This window comes from Pseudorca crassidens, chromosome 10 (genome assembly GCF_039906515.1).
Source record: "Pseudorca crassidens isolate mPseCra1 chromosome 10, mPseCra1.hap1, whole genome shotgun sequence".
In the NCBI taxonomy this organism is placed as follows: domain Eukaryota; kingdom Metazoa; phylum Chordata; class Mammalia; order Artiodactyla; family Delphinidae; genus Pseudorca; species Pseudorca crassidens.
Genome location: NC_090305.1, coordinates 10858228 through 10874236, shown reverse-complemented (window position 1 = coordinate 10874236; position 16009 = coordinate 10858228). Strand labels below are relative to the sequence as shown.

Genomic DNA, 16009 nt, shown 5'->3' with positions numbered 1-16009 from the left:
TTTACAGTTAAGCCCTCAACTCCAGAAAATGGCTTTGCATGTGTGCTGGGGGTAGGGTTAAATGCAAAGGCTGATTTTGTCTTCTCTTTAGACACACCGCCACAATAAATCATTCAGAGACACTCAAACGGATGTGTATTGGAGGAATGCTCACCTCCGTGAGGCTAAGGTAGAGGGTTAAAAGGCTATGCAGGCTATGACGCCACGTAACTAATGGGCACACTTTTCACAGACAGAAGGGCCATGCTTTAGTCATTTAGTCATGGTAAATCTGTAGTGACAGACGTTTGTTCTATATTTGTGAATGACCTGATTTGGCATGCATGCAGCTCGTTCTGCTGACAATAATGGTAACACGGTATGAGGGAGAGAGGAAAGAAAGGAGGAGGAACAGGGGGACGAGGTGAGGTGGAGGGAGGAGAGAGACCCAGGCAGACTAGAGGGAGAAGGGGATAGGAGTTTTAAACAGCTGAAGGTCATTAGCATCTAAGGGTGGCTCTAAGGAAACCTGCCTTTAGTAGACAGTTATTTTAATTTGGGAACAAGTCTTACATTCATTCCTAATCGATTTGGAGAGGATCACCTTCCCTTCCTCCATGCTCCCTCCCTCTTCTTTCACTCCTCTCCCCTCCAATCTCTGGGGGAGATAGATATTTGTCAGAAGAATGCTTCTGTCTCAAGGAATCCCTTGTAATTTGCAAAACTTGCCTGGCCTTCCACCCTTTGCTGCAGTCCTGCTACGCCTTCAGCTAGGAAAGAAGCTGGCCCCAAGTGATGAAAAGAAGGGCTGCCCAGAATTATTGACGTCTGCGCTGACCAGCCAATCCAATGTGTGGCCCTCCCCCGTCATTCTCCAACACAACACTTACTGTCATCTGAAACTATCTTATTGATTTCTTCGCAGTTGTTTAATTAACCAAATAGGATGCAAGCTCCATGCAGATAGGGACACAGTCTGTGTTATCCACTTCTTCAGGGAAGAATATGTATGTTCTCTATCTTACTTGAATTCTCATTATAAAATAAACGCTTGAGGAGTATTCAGTGAATCTATACAGATACTTTTCTATGTTGAGTTCTTTCAGTTTGCAGACAGTAGAGACATCCTGGGGTTACGTCGGTGATGGGTGTTTATAAGGTACACACAAGCAGGCGAGCACTCAGGAAGCTCCACTGGGAAAAGGAGCATGGATCTCACTATTGAGGGTCCATTTGGAGCTTTATAACCTGATAGCCCCTCTGAGGACACAGCGTCTCTCTGCTCACTTCTGCTCAGACCAGGCAGCCTTCCCTCTCTGCTCCAGGGCTCTGCCATGTCCGTGAAACAGGTCCCCTGGCTCACCAGTTCCCCTGTTCTGGACTCCCCAGCATCATCAGCCCTCTGTGAGTTCTGAAGTCAGACTCCTCCAGAAAGGAGGAGTGAATGATTTGCCTAATCACTACGCAGTATAAGGAACCCCTTTGGGGAAAAACTGCCTTGAAAGCAGCACTCAGAGGTTCCTTACCAGGGGAGCCCATCAGAAGCAACTGTACAGCTTTTTCAAAATACACTTCCAGGGGACCCGCTGATATGGAATAAATTAAAATCTCCATCTGATACGGAACTGGACATCTGACATTTTGAAAAGTCTCTCCAGGTAATCCTGTTGTGCCCCTCTGGACCACAGCCAGTGCCACTGATGATTGCCTCTGGGCCAGGTGCTCATCTTCAGTCCAGTCAGCTATGCCCAGGGAGGTGGAATTCCTGGTACAAAGGGCAGGGAGTGAGCATGGCACTCACTCTGAACTCCCTAGTTTCCTTTCAGATACCTGGTCTACCTTTCCATTTATCTGTCCATCTTTCCTCCTGTCTACCTATATATTTATCTTCCTAGGTATGATTTTTTAGATATTGGGTCTTGATTCTAATATCCTTCTCCTTTTCCTTCAGAAACACTTATAAGGATTGATTAAGACAAATGAGAGCAGTTCTAAAAACTGGAAACAGAACAGTTGTGGTTATAGAGAACAGAGCACGTAACTCTAGATTCCGTTTCAGAATTAGAATTTAGCTTCTTAAAATAATAATCCTTTATTCCATAGTCTTTCCCATTCACAGTCCTTCCAAGGTGGGGATACCTAGAAAAGGATTTACTCTTCTGGGTCACATGAGGGCAGCCCACTGAATTACTTATGAAATATAACTGCTGCTTATTTCCTTTATAACAACGACAACAAACAGAGGTGAAGAAGGAGGAGGAGAAGGAAAACAACATCAAGCCTGGACCAACTTCCATGGCTGACATCAGGAGGCCCTTGGGAAAGAATGGGCTATAGCAAAAAGTGAGGAAGACTCGGCGATAATTTAGTCAATATAATGTGTACTGAGCTCCAATTTGTATGGTGTATAAAAGAAATAGAAGATACAGCCCTGCCTTCACTGAGCCAACAACCCAATAAGAGAGACACATGGAAAGGAGCTACGATATTAAATAGGGTCGTGTATATAAAGAACCTAAGACTACTGTATGATCTCAGAAGATGCTAGTTCCCTTTCGTCTGAAACAAAGAAGCTGGTTAAACAATAGCTGTGTGTATCAGACTTACCTAACTTCCCTTCCAATTTCCTCCTCCCTTGCCTGCCTCTCCTTGATTTTCCAAGCTCCCTTGCAGTTAAGGTGACCATAGGACACAGGAGAAATCTGCTGGCATTGCCTCTACCCTTTTGTACTGGGTTGAATGGTATCCCCCAATAATTAATGTCTACCATAACCACAACCTTATTTGGAAAACGGGTCTTTGCAGATGTAATCAAGTTAAGATGAGGTCTTACTGATTTAGGATAGGCCCTAAATCTAATATGACTGATGTCCTTATAAAAAGATGGAAATCTGGACACACAGTTGCAGACACACAGGGGAGAAGGCCATTTGAAGATGGAGGCAGAGCTTGGAGTGATGTATCTACAAGCCAAGGAAAACCAAGGATTGCTGGCAACCCCAGAAGCTGGAAGAAGCAAGGAAGGATTCTTCCCTAGAGCCTTCAGGGGGAGGACGGCCCTGCCCACACCTTAATTTTGGACTTCCAGCCTCCAGAACTGTGAGAGGATAAATTTCTATTGTTTTAAGCCACCCAGTTTGTGGTACTTTGTTACATTGGCTCTAGAAAACTTCTTTCTTCTTCCTAGAAAGAGGATATGATTCCTTGAGGAACAGCAGACATCTTATGAGCATAAGGACAGAAGTCATATGCTAAATAAGGCTGGTAGACCAGAAAGACAGTAAACCTGTCTCCTTGGGGCAAGTTCCCCAGACTCAAGATAAATAAATCCTAGATGATTCAGTTGTCACTCAGGATTTCCATTAAGGGAGGTACATTTCTTTTTTTTTTTTTTTTTTTTTTCTAAATTTAGTTTTAACATCTTTATTGGAGTATAATTGCTTTACAATGGTGTGTTTGTTTCTGCATCACAACAAAATGAATCAGTTATATATATACATATGTTCCCATATCTCTTCCCTCTTGCGTCTCCCTCCCTCCCACCCTCCCTATCCCACCCCTCCAGGCGGTCACAAAGCACCGAGCTGATCTCCCTGTGCTATGCGGATGCTTCCCACTAGCTATCTACCTTACGTTTGGTAGTGTGTATATGTCCATGCCTCTCTCTCGCTTTGTCACAGCCTACCCTTCCCCCTCCCCATATCCTCAAGTCCGTTCTCTAGTAGGTCTGTGTCCTTTATTCCTGTTTTACCCCTAGGTTCTTCATGACATTTTTTTTCCCTTAAATTCCATATATACGTGTTAGCATACGGTATTTGTCTCTCTCTTTCTGACATACTTCACTCTGTATGACAGACTCTAGGTCTATCCACCTCATTACAAATAGCTCAATTTCGTTTCTTTTTATGGCTGAGTAATATTCCATTGTGTATATGTGCCACATCTTCTTTATCCATTCATCCAATGATGGACACTTAGGTTGTTTCCATCTCCAGGCTATTGTAAATAGAGCCGCAATGAACATTACGGTACATGACTCTTTTTGAATTATGGTCTTCTCAGGGTATATGCCCAGTAGTGCGATTGCTGGGTCATATGGTAGTTCTATTTGTAGTTTTTTAAGGAACCTCCATACTGTTCTCCACAGTGGCTGTATCAATTTACATTCCCACCAACAGTGCAAGAGGGTTCCCTTTTCTCCACACCCTCTCCAGCATTTATTGTTTCTAGATTTTTTGATGATGGCCATTCTGACTGGTGTGAGATGGTATCTCATTGTAGTTTTGATTTGCGTTTCTCTAATTATTAGTGATGTTGAGCATTCTTTCATGTGTTCGTTGGCAGTCTGTATATCTTCTTTGGAGAAATGTCTATTTAGGTCTTCTGCCCGTTTTTGGATTGGGTTGTTTGTTATTAAGCTGCATGAGCTGCTTATAAATTTTGGAGATTAATCCTTTGTCAGTTGCTTCATTTGCAAATATTTTCTCCCATTCTGAGGGTTGTCTTTTGGTCTTGTTTATGGTTTCCTTTGCTGTGCAAAAGCTTTGAAGTTTCATCAGGTCCCATTTGCTTATTTTTGTTTTTATTTCCATTTCTCTAGGAGGTGGGTCAAAAAGGATCTTGCTGTGATTTATGTCATAGAGTGTTCTGCCTATGTTTTCCTCTAAGAGTTTGATAGTTTCTGGCCTTACATTTAGGTCTTTAATCCATTTTGAGCTTATTTTTGTGTATGGTGTTAGGGAGTGATCTAATCTCATACTTTTACATGTAGCCGTCCAGTTTTCCCAGCACCACTTATTGAAGGGGCTGTCCTTTCTCCACTGTACATTCCTGCCTAAGGGAGGTACACTTCTGACTAAGGCACTATGGTCAAGAGGAACCGACATAAGAGTAACTTGAGTTGACGTCTCAGCCATGTTGTTCTGTAGATGGGTGGCCCTGGGCAAGTTGTAAAAAATTCTTGAACTTCATTTTATTCCTCTGCAAAATAGAAACAATAATATGTACCTGGGTTTTAAGTGAGATATTTTATGAGAAAGCCAGGGGTCATCAACAGGGCAGGGGAAGCAAATACAAATTTCCTAGACTGTGGAATCTCCCCAGGTGCCTGGATCCTGCCTGTTGCCTGTCAATACAAACACTACATGGAGACCATTCCCCCCACCATGCTTGCTGGCGGGGACTCCCCCCTACTTTTTAGTAGGAAGCAGCTCTTGACAGCCCTGGTAAAATATAAAGAAAGTATCTTGTAAAATATAAAGAACCATACCAACATTGAGGATTATTTAAGTACAAATTAAATAGCTCCATCACATAACTTATCTAAGAAGTATTACTGGGACGAAGGGCTCCAGTTGCCCTCATCCAACAGTAGAGAGCAGAGGTGATTTTTTCTCAAGTTCTATCTGGGGTAGAGTCCTACCCCACAAACTTCTTGAACCATGCCTTTCTTGCCCAAAGTATGTCCTTCCCATCCCAGAACCTTCCTTTTAGTTATGAGCAAATACAAGACAGGAGCTAACAGCCTGTGTTGTCGACACTTCCTAGTCAGAAAGCAGCAGATAGATAAGAATGAAAACTTGTTCCAAAGGCCCACAGGCCCTGATGTAATTGAACGGCAAATTCAAGGGAGACCACAGAAGCCCACCGCTGCTCCCTGGACATCCGAGGTGGAAGCTGGGCTTTCTCAGAAGGACACATGAAAGAGACTCTATCTCACCCCACTTCCCACTCGGCAGAAGGGCCTCTCCATGAACAACCTCAATTTTCTAAAGGGCTGGAGCCTCCCGAGGTTCAGAGCATCGAGACGCAGGTCCAGGTGGGCCCTGTGTCCCAGCTCCATCAGTGCCTCGTTCCTCGCAGAATTCAATCAAATCACCTGTTTGCAGATTCGAGTCTCCACAGTGGCCAGCCCTGGTCTGTCTTTTCCACTTCCTGCCACCCTCTCACACCCTCTCACCACTCTGGAGCTAAGTGAATACGGTTTTCCAAATATAGTTTTGCAGCCAGTGTGTTAGGCCTTCTAATGAGCCACGGTAATTGCTTCTGCTATTTTCCAAAATGGAAATCAACCTCGCAAGAGCAGCTGGGTTGTTGCAATGTTCTCCTCCCTCCGATTACACCCGCCTCCCTACAAGTCAGTCAGGCTGCAGCCTTGACTGCTTCATCTGTGAGCGGGGCCTGTGGGACCCGCAGGAGGAATATGCTGATGGCAGCAGAGGCAGGGAGACGGAATAAGCGCGCTATTGTGTCTTTATTGCATTTGGGGGAGTGCGGAAGGAGGAGGTGGGAGGGGAGTACGGAAGGAGGAGGTGGGAGGGGAGTACGGAAGGAGGAGGTGGGAGGGGAGTGTGGAAGGAGGAGGTGGGAGGGAAGGATCTGCCTTTACTTTTGATTTCTAAGATATTCTTTTACGTGTTGTGCTTTTCGATGTATCTGAAAAGATAACCAGGTTTTTAGATGACAGAGCAAAGATGTTTCCGCCCTCCTTCTTTTTTTCCAGAACTGCTCCGAAACAGCACAGAGAACAAGAAACAGAAACACAAGCCCCGTATTCGTTAAGGGCAGGAGACATCTGGAATCTGGAACCACCATATATGGAGACGAGAGACAGATGGAGGAACGGTAAGGTGCTTCGTAGATAGAGGTACGGAAAGTTAAACCTGAACGCCCGAGGGGGTCACCATTGCAAATCAAGCTGATTCACTCTGCAGAACACGGGGCTTCCCGGGCCCACGAACGGCAGTGGCCAGGAGTGAGCGTGGCCCTGCAGACAGTCCCTGCGGGAGAAAGGTCATGATACCAGCTACCATTTGTAATGTGCTTACTGGGGCCTGGCTCTTAACAAACGTTCTCTCCTGCAGTCCTCACAACGGCAAAACATATTATTGTCCCCATCTTGTAGATGCAAACACTGAAGCTCGGAAGGATAAAATCATTTGTCCCAGACAACAGAGAAAAAGGTACTAAACCAATGGAGGCTTAATTCCAAAGCCTTACCATCAGAACCCCACCTCTCCATGTGAAACTGAGGCAGGGGTCGCAGCTGTAGCTACGTTGACTATGTGGCCAGGCTGTCGTATGGCTGGTGGGGTTGCGAGCAGGCACTGGGCAGGGCCGCTGCTGTCTGACGTCCGGCCCTACTGCGTGGCTCGGCCATTTTGCTGAAGCTACCCTGTTGTTTTGAAAATTCCTATAGAAACGGAAGTGTCCCCACCTCCCCTTCAATAAGATCTGATCTGGAGGGACCCTCTTCCTGGAATGGGGGTTAGACCTAGAAGGTGAGTTCTTCGAGGCCCACAGTAGCCAAGGGTCCACCAGACACACTGTTCTGGGTCCTGAGGGGGAGGGCGGGCTAATCCCTTCCTGCGCCCTCCTGTTTGCTGCAGCCCTGCTGCCTTTCCTGTGCCACCCAGAACAGGTGCCCATCCCACTGCAGCTTCCCACCCCTCCCCTCTACCATCCGGTCCACTGGTCGCCAAGCGCACACACGTCTGGGTGAACCTCGGTCATGAGGAAACCAAGCATCCCATGTCGAAACCTTTAAAATAAAGTCTGCAGACACGTGATGAGAGTCTACTCTGCTAAGTGGTCACTGTAGGCACTTCTGAGGTGAGAAAGACAAAGGGCATGGCGTCTGCCCTCAAGAATCCATAACCAGCTGGAGCTTCTAGCATCAGCCCCAGAAAAGGGCACTGAAAATACCAGGCTGCGTGTGGCCAGGAGCAGGTGGAGAGGTTCTCAGCGTTAGGGAAGTTGTTCTCATTGTCTGTTGTCTCTGGCTCTCCCATTACGTTGTGAACTCTTCGAAGGGAGGTGGTTTTTCTTTCCCCCAGGCCATAGCAGTGTGTGGGTGAGCATTTGTTCAGTAAGCATGTTTTGAATGAATGGAGGAAGGAAGGAAGGGAGGGAGGGAGGGAGGGAGAGAGGGATCCATATGTTCAGAGGAAGGAGTACTGCACAGACCTGGAGTATCAGGGAGGGTGTCAATGAGGACGTGCGTCTGCAGCCAGGCAGAAGGTTTGTCATCCAGTGACTCCACGTTACCAATGGAAACTTCCAAAGGACAAGACAGTCCCAGAAAGACTGACTTGAGAGTAAGCCCAAAAAGCAGGCTTGTGGCAGTGAACTCTGGGGAGACTGATGGAGACAAATGGATGTCATGGGGACACCAAAACAGAGCCTTTCCAGGAAGCAAGTAAAAAGTCAGCTGTAAGTAAAAGAAGTATCTAGAAACAGATATATGTTCTGACCCAGATGTTGCCACTGACTCTAAATTCCTATCTTGCAAAGACAAGGCAACTTTTATAATGCATTTATTTTTACTCCTGCCAGACAGCCTGCTCGTACCCCAGGCGGCCGCAACAGTCTGTACCTACAATCAAAGGCTATTCAAAAAAGTGTGAAATTCTTTTTTTTTAACATCTTTATTGGAGTATAATTGCTTTACAATGGTATGTTAGTTTCTGCTTTATAACAAAGTGTATCAGTTATACATATACATATGTTCCCATATCTCTTGCGTCTCCCTCACTCCCACCCTCCCTATCCCACCCCTCTAGGTGGTCACAAAGCACCGAGCTGATGTCCCTGTGCTATGCGGCTGCTTCCCACTAGCTATCTATTTTACGTTTGGTAGTGTATATATGTCATGCCGCTCTCTCACGTCGTCCCAGCTTCCCCTACCCCCTCCCCGTGTCCTCAAGTCCTTTCTCTAGTAGAAATTCTTGCTGGCATTGAATGCCTCAGAGTCATGGGTTCCTATTTGCCACTTATGATGACATCCAGCAATCAGGACCAGTACAAACTAACTTCTGCCCATGCTACTAACAGATAAATTGAATCGATGGTTATCCCTTCATTCAAAAAACATTTACGAGCATGTACCATACGGTTCGTCAAAGTCCTAGGCGGCAAACTGAGCACTGGAGATTGAACGGGGGGGTACACAGACAGGGTTTCTGCTCCGTGGACTCTGGGTCTGGTATCTGCACAGATGTTCACTTCCTTTCCTAGCTGATGCTGCTTCCAAGCCCTGGGTCAGGAAACTACAACCTGGAGGTCAAATTCAGCTCACCACTTGTTTTTGTACAGCCCTCTCAAGCTAAGAATTTTTTTTTTCCTTTTTTAAGTGGTTGGAAAAAGCCAAAAGAAAAATAATATTTTGTGACACATGAAAATGACATGAAATTTAAATTTCAGTGTCCATAACCAGTTTTCTTGGAACGCGGCCACGCTGGCTGGTTTACGTGCTGTCTACGGCTGCGTTCGTGCTACAGCAGAGTCATTGCCACAGAGCGTATGGCCACAAAGCTGAAAGGTTTTCCTATTTGATTTTTTATAGAAAAAGTTTTCTGACCCCTGTTCTAAGCAAACTTTCTCAAAATGCACTCCATAAAACATTACTTCTGAGGATATTAATGTGTTAGATTTTTTTAAAAAGATTTCCGTTGTCAATATATTAAAAGTTTCTCTACTCAACATTTTCTCTCATCTGGAGTGTGCCAAATACACCCTCTAGGACAGGATGTGGAGGTCTCCAGACCTGTTCATACATTTGTTTACTTCCAGGGAATCTCATAATACAGGCGGTTGTGCACGGCACTCTTTGGGAAATACTTATCTAAACAGAGTTCTTACTCACAGGCTTTCTTTGTGTTATTTCTGACACCAGTTGCCAAAAACCAAAGCAGTGTCATTGCTGGAGAAGTAAGCCTTTTCCTACCCAGATCTGAAGCCCCTTCCTCTTACGCATAGCCCGATTGTTCTGAAGCCTCCCAGTTTGATTCCAGCTGAAGAATTAAGTAGTTAATCTCTACCTATCACACTTAGAGTTTCCATATGCTTCCCGAAATGAAACCTTGGGGGGAAGATCCCAACCCCCTCGCTGTCGGTTATCTTGCCGACAAGCTGCTCTTGATTTATTCTGTAACCACACACCGATTCATCCACATACGTGCGCATAAAGGGTCTCAGGAAGAGCCCAGGGTGGGTCAGCTGGGGCTCCAGCACGCTGGGACACATCTGGAGAACTGAAGGTTATCTGCACAGGGGCTGAGAAGCCTCCTGGGAGAGCATTAAGGGAGAAATAAGCCAGGCATAATGACCTTGACTCAGTAAGAACGTCTTCATCCTTCTAGGGGAGGGCAGTTCTGAGGATCGTGTGATCTCTGTCCCATAGATGCATCCCCTGCTTCGATACCCGCCTGCTTGAGTCCTGTGAAGAGGTGGCAATGCGGAAAGCGTGTAAATAAAAACTGAAAGAGGTGTTTCTTGAAATTCATAAAATCTTGAGGCCTGAGTGACACTGCTTCGAAACTGAAGAAGGCATGCTTCCCGCCATGCCGCGAGGCGTTGGTCTGGTAAGTGCTCACGGCATTGGGGATGCTGCTGCCCAGGAGAGAGGGCCAAGCAGTAGCACAGCCTCCTGGGGGCGCTGTGGCCACTGGAGAAACCGCAGCGCCCCACCTGCTCCTCAGAACAGTGATAGATGGTGTGGAACCACCAGCCAGCAAGAGACAACCTTGCCTGGTGGAGCAGTGGATGCGATGGCCACCGGCAGGTGTTCTGGTGTCCAGGGCAGAGGAAGCGTCTGCTCTTCCAGTGGAGTAGCAGCAGAAGGGCAGCTGCATCTCCTAGAGCACAAATGAGACTATCTACTCTCCCTCCCAGGAGGGTGGGTACCAGGAATCCTTGGGGCTAGTGGGCACGGGGCTGCCATTCTGTGTCAGGCTCATGACCAGTGAGCTTGCGACCTTTGATCTCACTTCTAGTCTCAGAAGGTGCATGAGGGAAATTTGGATTTCTTCTATCCACTAACAGAAACACACATAATCTCACACAGTTGCATGTATTCCTATCAAGACATGTGCTATGAATGTAAAGGCTCACAGGTACCCAAGCTGTGCTTGTATATGAAACCATACGTTGTTAAAATGAGGTGGGAATGGGTGAGAGTTAGGTGGAGGGTTTAAGCGGATGAGTCTTGGGGTTGGGGGTCTCGCCATCCCTGCTTCATCCAGAGAGCTCTGCTTTTATCTGTTCTATGCACTGTGCTTCTACCTAAAGATTTCTTTTAAGAAAGGTTTTCGTGGCAAAACAAAGAGCTGTGAAAAACCCACTTGATATAATCCAACACTATCATTTTATAAATGAGGAAGTGGGGACACAGAGGGGTAAAATGACTCACCTGAGTTCATGAAGACAAAGTATTGGATTAAGGGCTCAAGTCCAATGTTTTTGTTTTGGTTTGTTTTCCTATTACACCTTGCAGAGAAAGAAGGAATATACACTGAAACAATGAAGTCTGGGTATTTTACACAGCTTCATGTGTTTCATAGTTTTAGTGGTCAGAGGTTTGAGAACCGGCTTATTAGATCTTTTAATTTTTCTAGCTATGATTTTATAGCAAGAAAAATATTAGCTATGGGGGCAAAAATGTAGATTAAATTCATACAGTTATGTATCGAATGACCACAGTTAATACAATTTTCAATTCAACTCTACAGTTGAATTAAAGTCTACTTAGACATGTTGTACTAATCAGAAATATACAACAAAATGAGATCATTGTGTTTTAGAAAGAGCCTTGAAAAACAATGGCCCAGTTTTCTAAGCACAGAAGGAGACAAAAAAGATGACAAGAAAGTTGGCGAAGAAGTTCATGAGTAAATGTAAAGAGAATAGAATTATTCACTCTGCAGAAGAAAAGGCAAAAGAAGCTAACCATTTCCTGGGGCATAAAATATCTCTTAACTGAACTGCGCTCCTTTTCTCATCCACAAGGAGGACAGAGTAAGAGTGAACCTTTAGAAAGACCATGGGAGCTTCAAGGTGGTATAGAGTCTGAAGAGTAGCTCTGAGGTTCTCCAGGCCATGCAGAGCTATAAGGATCAGAGGTAGTGCACGTTTAGTGATCATTCCAGGGAAGAAATGATAGCTGGATGACTCATGGTCTCTGTTATTATTTCAGAAAATATCAAGTATCACCATATGGTGGAGGCTAAAGGTAATTCATCCAGGAGGTGTAGGGGTAGGAAGCGGGAGGCCAAGGCACCACCTTCCATCTGTACACTAAGACGGTTACTTGGAGTGCCCACCCACCCTGCATGCTGCCTCCGTAACCAGCTCTGAGTGCCCTTTGTACCCTACCCTGCCCCTCCTGCTGTCAATTAGAGATCCCCAGCTGCCTGCTGGTGCCGTGGCTGAAGTTTACAGATGAGCGTTGGAAATAAGGCAAAACCCTTTCTTAGAAACTTAGGTTGCATCTAATGTCCTCATTTCTTAATACGCTGTCATAAACTTCTGAAACATGATCGAGTTCTGGACACAAGTGACTATCACACATCCCTCCCTGTGTCACCATTTTCCCTTTCTTACCAGAGAAGGCATTTGAAGCTGGTAGAATGGGACACACACAGCTGGGAGCCGGACGCAGGCACATCTTCCCAGAGGGGGCTGTCATAAAACATATGCTCACATGAAAAGAGACAGAGATGGTACTTACAGGAATTGCTAGCCTAACCCTTAGTACCTCGGCAGTGCCCACTTCCAGAGAACAGGACACCACGGACTGTCCGATTGTGCATCTTTCAAATGCCCTTGTTTTCAGACTCCAGATGTCTTGTCGCTATATTGTATCTATATCTAACCTTGCAGCCCCAGGGCCCAGTGATGGTAGATGTTTGTAATGGAAAAAAAAAAAAAAAGATTCAGAAATAGTGATTGTTCACTTCAATTTTAATGGACCCAGAAGACGTATTGGAATCCTATGGAATGAAAGGATTATTTGTGACTGACGAAAGCTTTTTGTTCAGTTAACCCCAAGTCATTAGCATAATTAGAAAGTGAAATCCAAGATTTCAGAAAGGTGTATTTGCAGGTTGGTAATTATGAAAGCAACCAAAAGCCAGCTCAACAATAAACCTCCAACTGACTAGCTTGCCTGATGCCCTGAGATTCTTGGATGATTTGGTGTCAAGTGCCCCTTTCACTTTCAGGAAGGAGGAAATGAGCAGCTGAGACTCTTGTCTTCCAAGGACAGACCCTGACTAATTCTCTCATTGTTCCTGCCTTTCTCAGTCTGGGCAAAGCTGTAAGCTGGGAAACTCAGCTTCAGATGGTGAGGCACTCTCTTGCAAATTCCAAGGATTTAGCGGGAGTGGGTATTAATAATTTGCAATGTCTGGTGGTGACTCAGGTCTCCGCAGACCGGCTGTTTAATCTGCAGCCAAGCCCCATTTCTCTGCCTGTGGCCCTGGTCCCACATGTCCCTTCCAGGATTCCATATTTCACATGAGTCTTTGAGGTTGTAGACATGGCTCTGTCTTCACGCCTCTGGAAGTATGAGACACCCAGGAGGCAGTGCAGGCCCCTTTGAGTGTAAGTTGTTGAATCAGCCTACTTTGATTTGCTGTCACGAGTCTGCTGTTGAGAGCAGCTGTGCCCCAGTTATTACTCAGGCTAAGAAGACGACAGCTTTTACCGATTTACTTGGGAAAGTCTTTGGAAAGCATCTAGATGTTCTCCAACTTTGGCCTATGGATAGGGCATGAGAGTCATTTTGTATACTGCTCAATTTGGAGGGTCTGGTTAATTGCAGCAATTTTCTATGGATTTTTAAAAACTGATATTTCAAGGACTGACCTGAGCAATTATTTCACTGGTCATTAACGTGAAATGGAAGAGAGAGAAAAGATCAACAAGATGGCGTGGAAATCATGCTGCTTGAACGAAACAATTATAATAGTTACAAGAAATTTTTTGAAAGTAAGCTACTAAAATAAGGAAGAATGGTGGTGACTAAAACTTATGTAAAGGCTGATTGAAACTTTACTCCCTTCAAATGGGATTTCATCTCTAGTGCGCTGCAAATGTCCTTAGAACCTTACTCTCCCATATGCTGTCCCAGTAACTGTCGCCCACTCCCACTCCATATCTCTCCTCTCTTCTTCCAAACTCCTCGAATATCTCAAGTCCACATTACTGCTCAGCCCAGGCCCCGCACTCCACCTGACTCCTCTTCTCACCTCCTTACTGAATTCTGTTCCACCAGAAACACTGTCATTTCCAACATGCATCACTCCAGCCAATCTTGGTTACTTTCAGTTCTGTCCTACAACCTGACTCTGCAAACAAAGAACTAGAAAACAGCACAGAAGCCTTTTGTACAGGTGGAAAGGGGAAGAGCCTCTGAATAATCCTTGATTTTTTTAAATTACACATGCAAAGGCCTAGTATAAGGCCATAGCAAGAGAAATGATCAATAAGTAATTCACTAATATTAACTATAATGAGCTGGAGGAAATAGAGTGAGGTTAAAAAGTGAAAGAAAGAAAAAGAAAGAAAAGATGGAAAGAAAGAAAGGAAGGAAGGAAGGAGAAGGAAAGAAAGGAGAAAAGGGAAAACAGCAGTTCCTTTGTAAAATTTTGTTTGAAGTCCCAAATTTAAAGTTCTAACTCTGATCACAGCAATGTAGAAGTGGCCTTATTCTTAATAAAAGTTATATATATATATAAGGTGAGAAACTGTGACAAAACTATGCCCAGAATATAGCATGGAAAGAAATATATATTCAAATGATAATGGTCGTTGCTTGGGGAGGTAGATATGTAAGAAATGTAAGTTTGGAAAAAAGAGTAACTGATAATACACATAGAATCAAGCTGTAACATCTCCCCAGCTACACCAGCCTTCCATATCATCATTACTGAAACTCTTTCCACTGACATAGATATTCTTCATTGTCTCCCTTCTTCCTTCCTTTCCTCCCTCCTTTTTATCTTCTTGTCACTGTCTTAACCCATTCCGGCTGCTGTAACAAACTACCGTAGACTGAAGAGCTTATAAACAACAGATATTTATTTCTCACAGTTCTGGAGATTGGGAAGTCCAAGATCATCGTGCCAGCACATTTGCTGTCTGATGAGAACCCACTTCCCAGTTCATAGACAGCTGTCTTATCTCTGTGTCCTCACATGATGCAAGAGGTGAGGTTGCTCTCTGGGGTCTCTTTTATAAGGGCACTAATCCCATTCATGTGGGCTCCACCCTCATAACCTAATCATCTCCCAAAAATACCACCTCCTAATACCAACACATTGGGGGGTTAGGATTTCAACGTGAATTTTAGGGGGACACAAATATTCAGTCTATAGCAGTCACCTTCAAGGTCATTCAAGGATAAAGATATTGATGAGGGTAGGGTTTCCATGCAATGTGACTTGTCTGATTCTCTTTGAAAGTAGTCATAATGGGGCTTCTACAAATGTGAGGGAGGAAAGCAGTACTCGGTATTGACTGAACCAAGTCTCATGCTGTACCCTTGACAAGCACTAACCCTCTCACTTTTTTGTTTTGTTTTCTTTCACAACAATCATATGAGGTGTGTCTGTAATTCCAGTGGAGTTATATGATGCATGTATTTGATTTATTCAACCTAGAGAAATTAAACTGTGTGTACTTCCCAGAGAAGAAGGTGGCGGTGGAGTGGGAAGAGAGAGAGACTGCATTTAATATAATTGGTGCAAGTGATTTTGCTCCCACTTTCACTCCGTGGGCTCAGGCACCAGAGTGCACAGAAGATGTGTGTTTCCTCAGACTCTCTCTCTTACCAGGGTGCCTCCAGTGGTGTTTAGCGTCTCGGAGCACCAAGACTGATTGCAGTGCCTAAATTTGCAATACAGTTTTTCTCTTCCAAAACGGCTCATCAACTGAGGCCAGGATTTTGTCTGCTCCGCTGTCGGAGGAAAACCTAGCTGTGTGAGGCCCAGTGAGAGAGGGTTTGGGAGGTGACTTTGGGAGAGAAACCATATGCGCGCGTTTTGGAGCACATTATCAAGAAAAAATTTTGACATATGTGACATTTTACTTCAGTTGTTCCGTCTTATCTCACATGTGAGACCCCACTTTATCTCCATTTTACAGATGGGAAAATTGAGGCTCAGGGAAGTTAAGTAACTTGCCTCCTGCCGTATATATGGGGCCGAGATGAGATCTAAGCCAAGGCAGTCTGGCTCCTAAGCACATGCTC

At 44.9% G+C, this 16009-nt stretch overlaps 2 long non-coding RNA genes across 9 annotated transcripts in view; one reads left to right on the top strand and one right to left on the bottom strand.

Annotated features, from left to right (window-relative positions):
- Positions 1 to 16009, bottom strand: part of LOC137231581 (uncharacterized) — a 262745-nt gene that overhangs the window by 94668 nt on the left and 152068 nt on the right. The window contains exon 4 of one of the 7 annotated variants that reach the window (XR_010946673.1): positions 4555 to 4959. The exons of the other annotated variants lie outside the window; for them this stretch is intronic. This is a non-coding gene — a long non-coding RNA (uncharacterized lncRNA). Of the gene's footprint in view, positions 1 to 4554; positions 4960 to 16009 lie in introns of those variants that run through there. 7 annotated transcript variants of the gene reach the window in all.
- LOC137231580 (uncharacterized) overlaps positions 1 to 16009 on the top strand; it is a 249619-nt gene that overhangs the window by 210761 nt on the left and 22849 nt on the right. For both annotated transcript variants that reach the window (XR_010946665.1, XR_010946666.1), the window contains exon 3: positions 6482 to 6603. This is a non-coding gene — a long non-coding RNA (uncharacterized lncRNA). The remainder of the gene's footprint in view (positions 1 to 6481; positions 6604 to 16009) is intronic.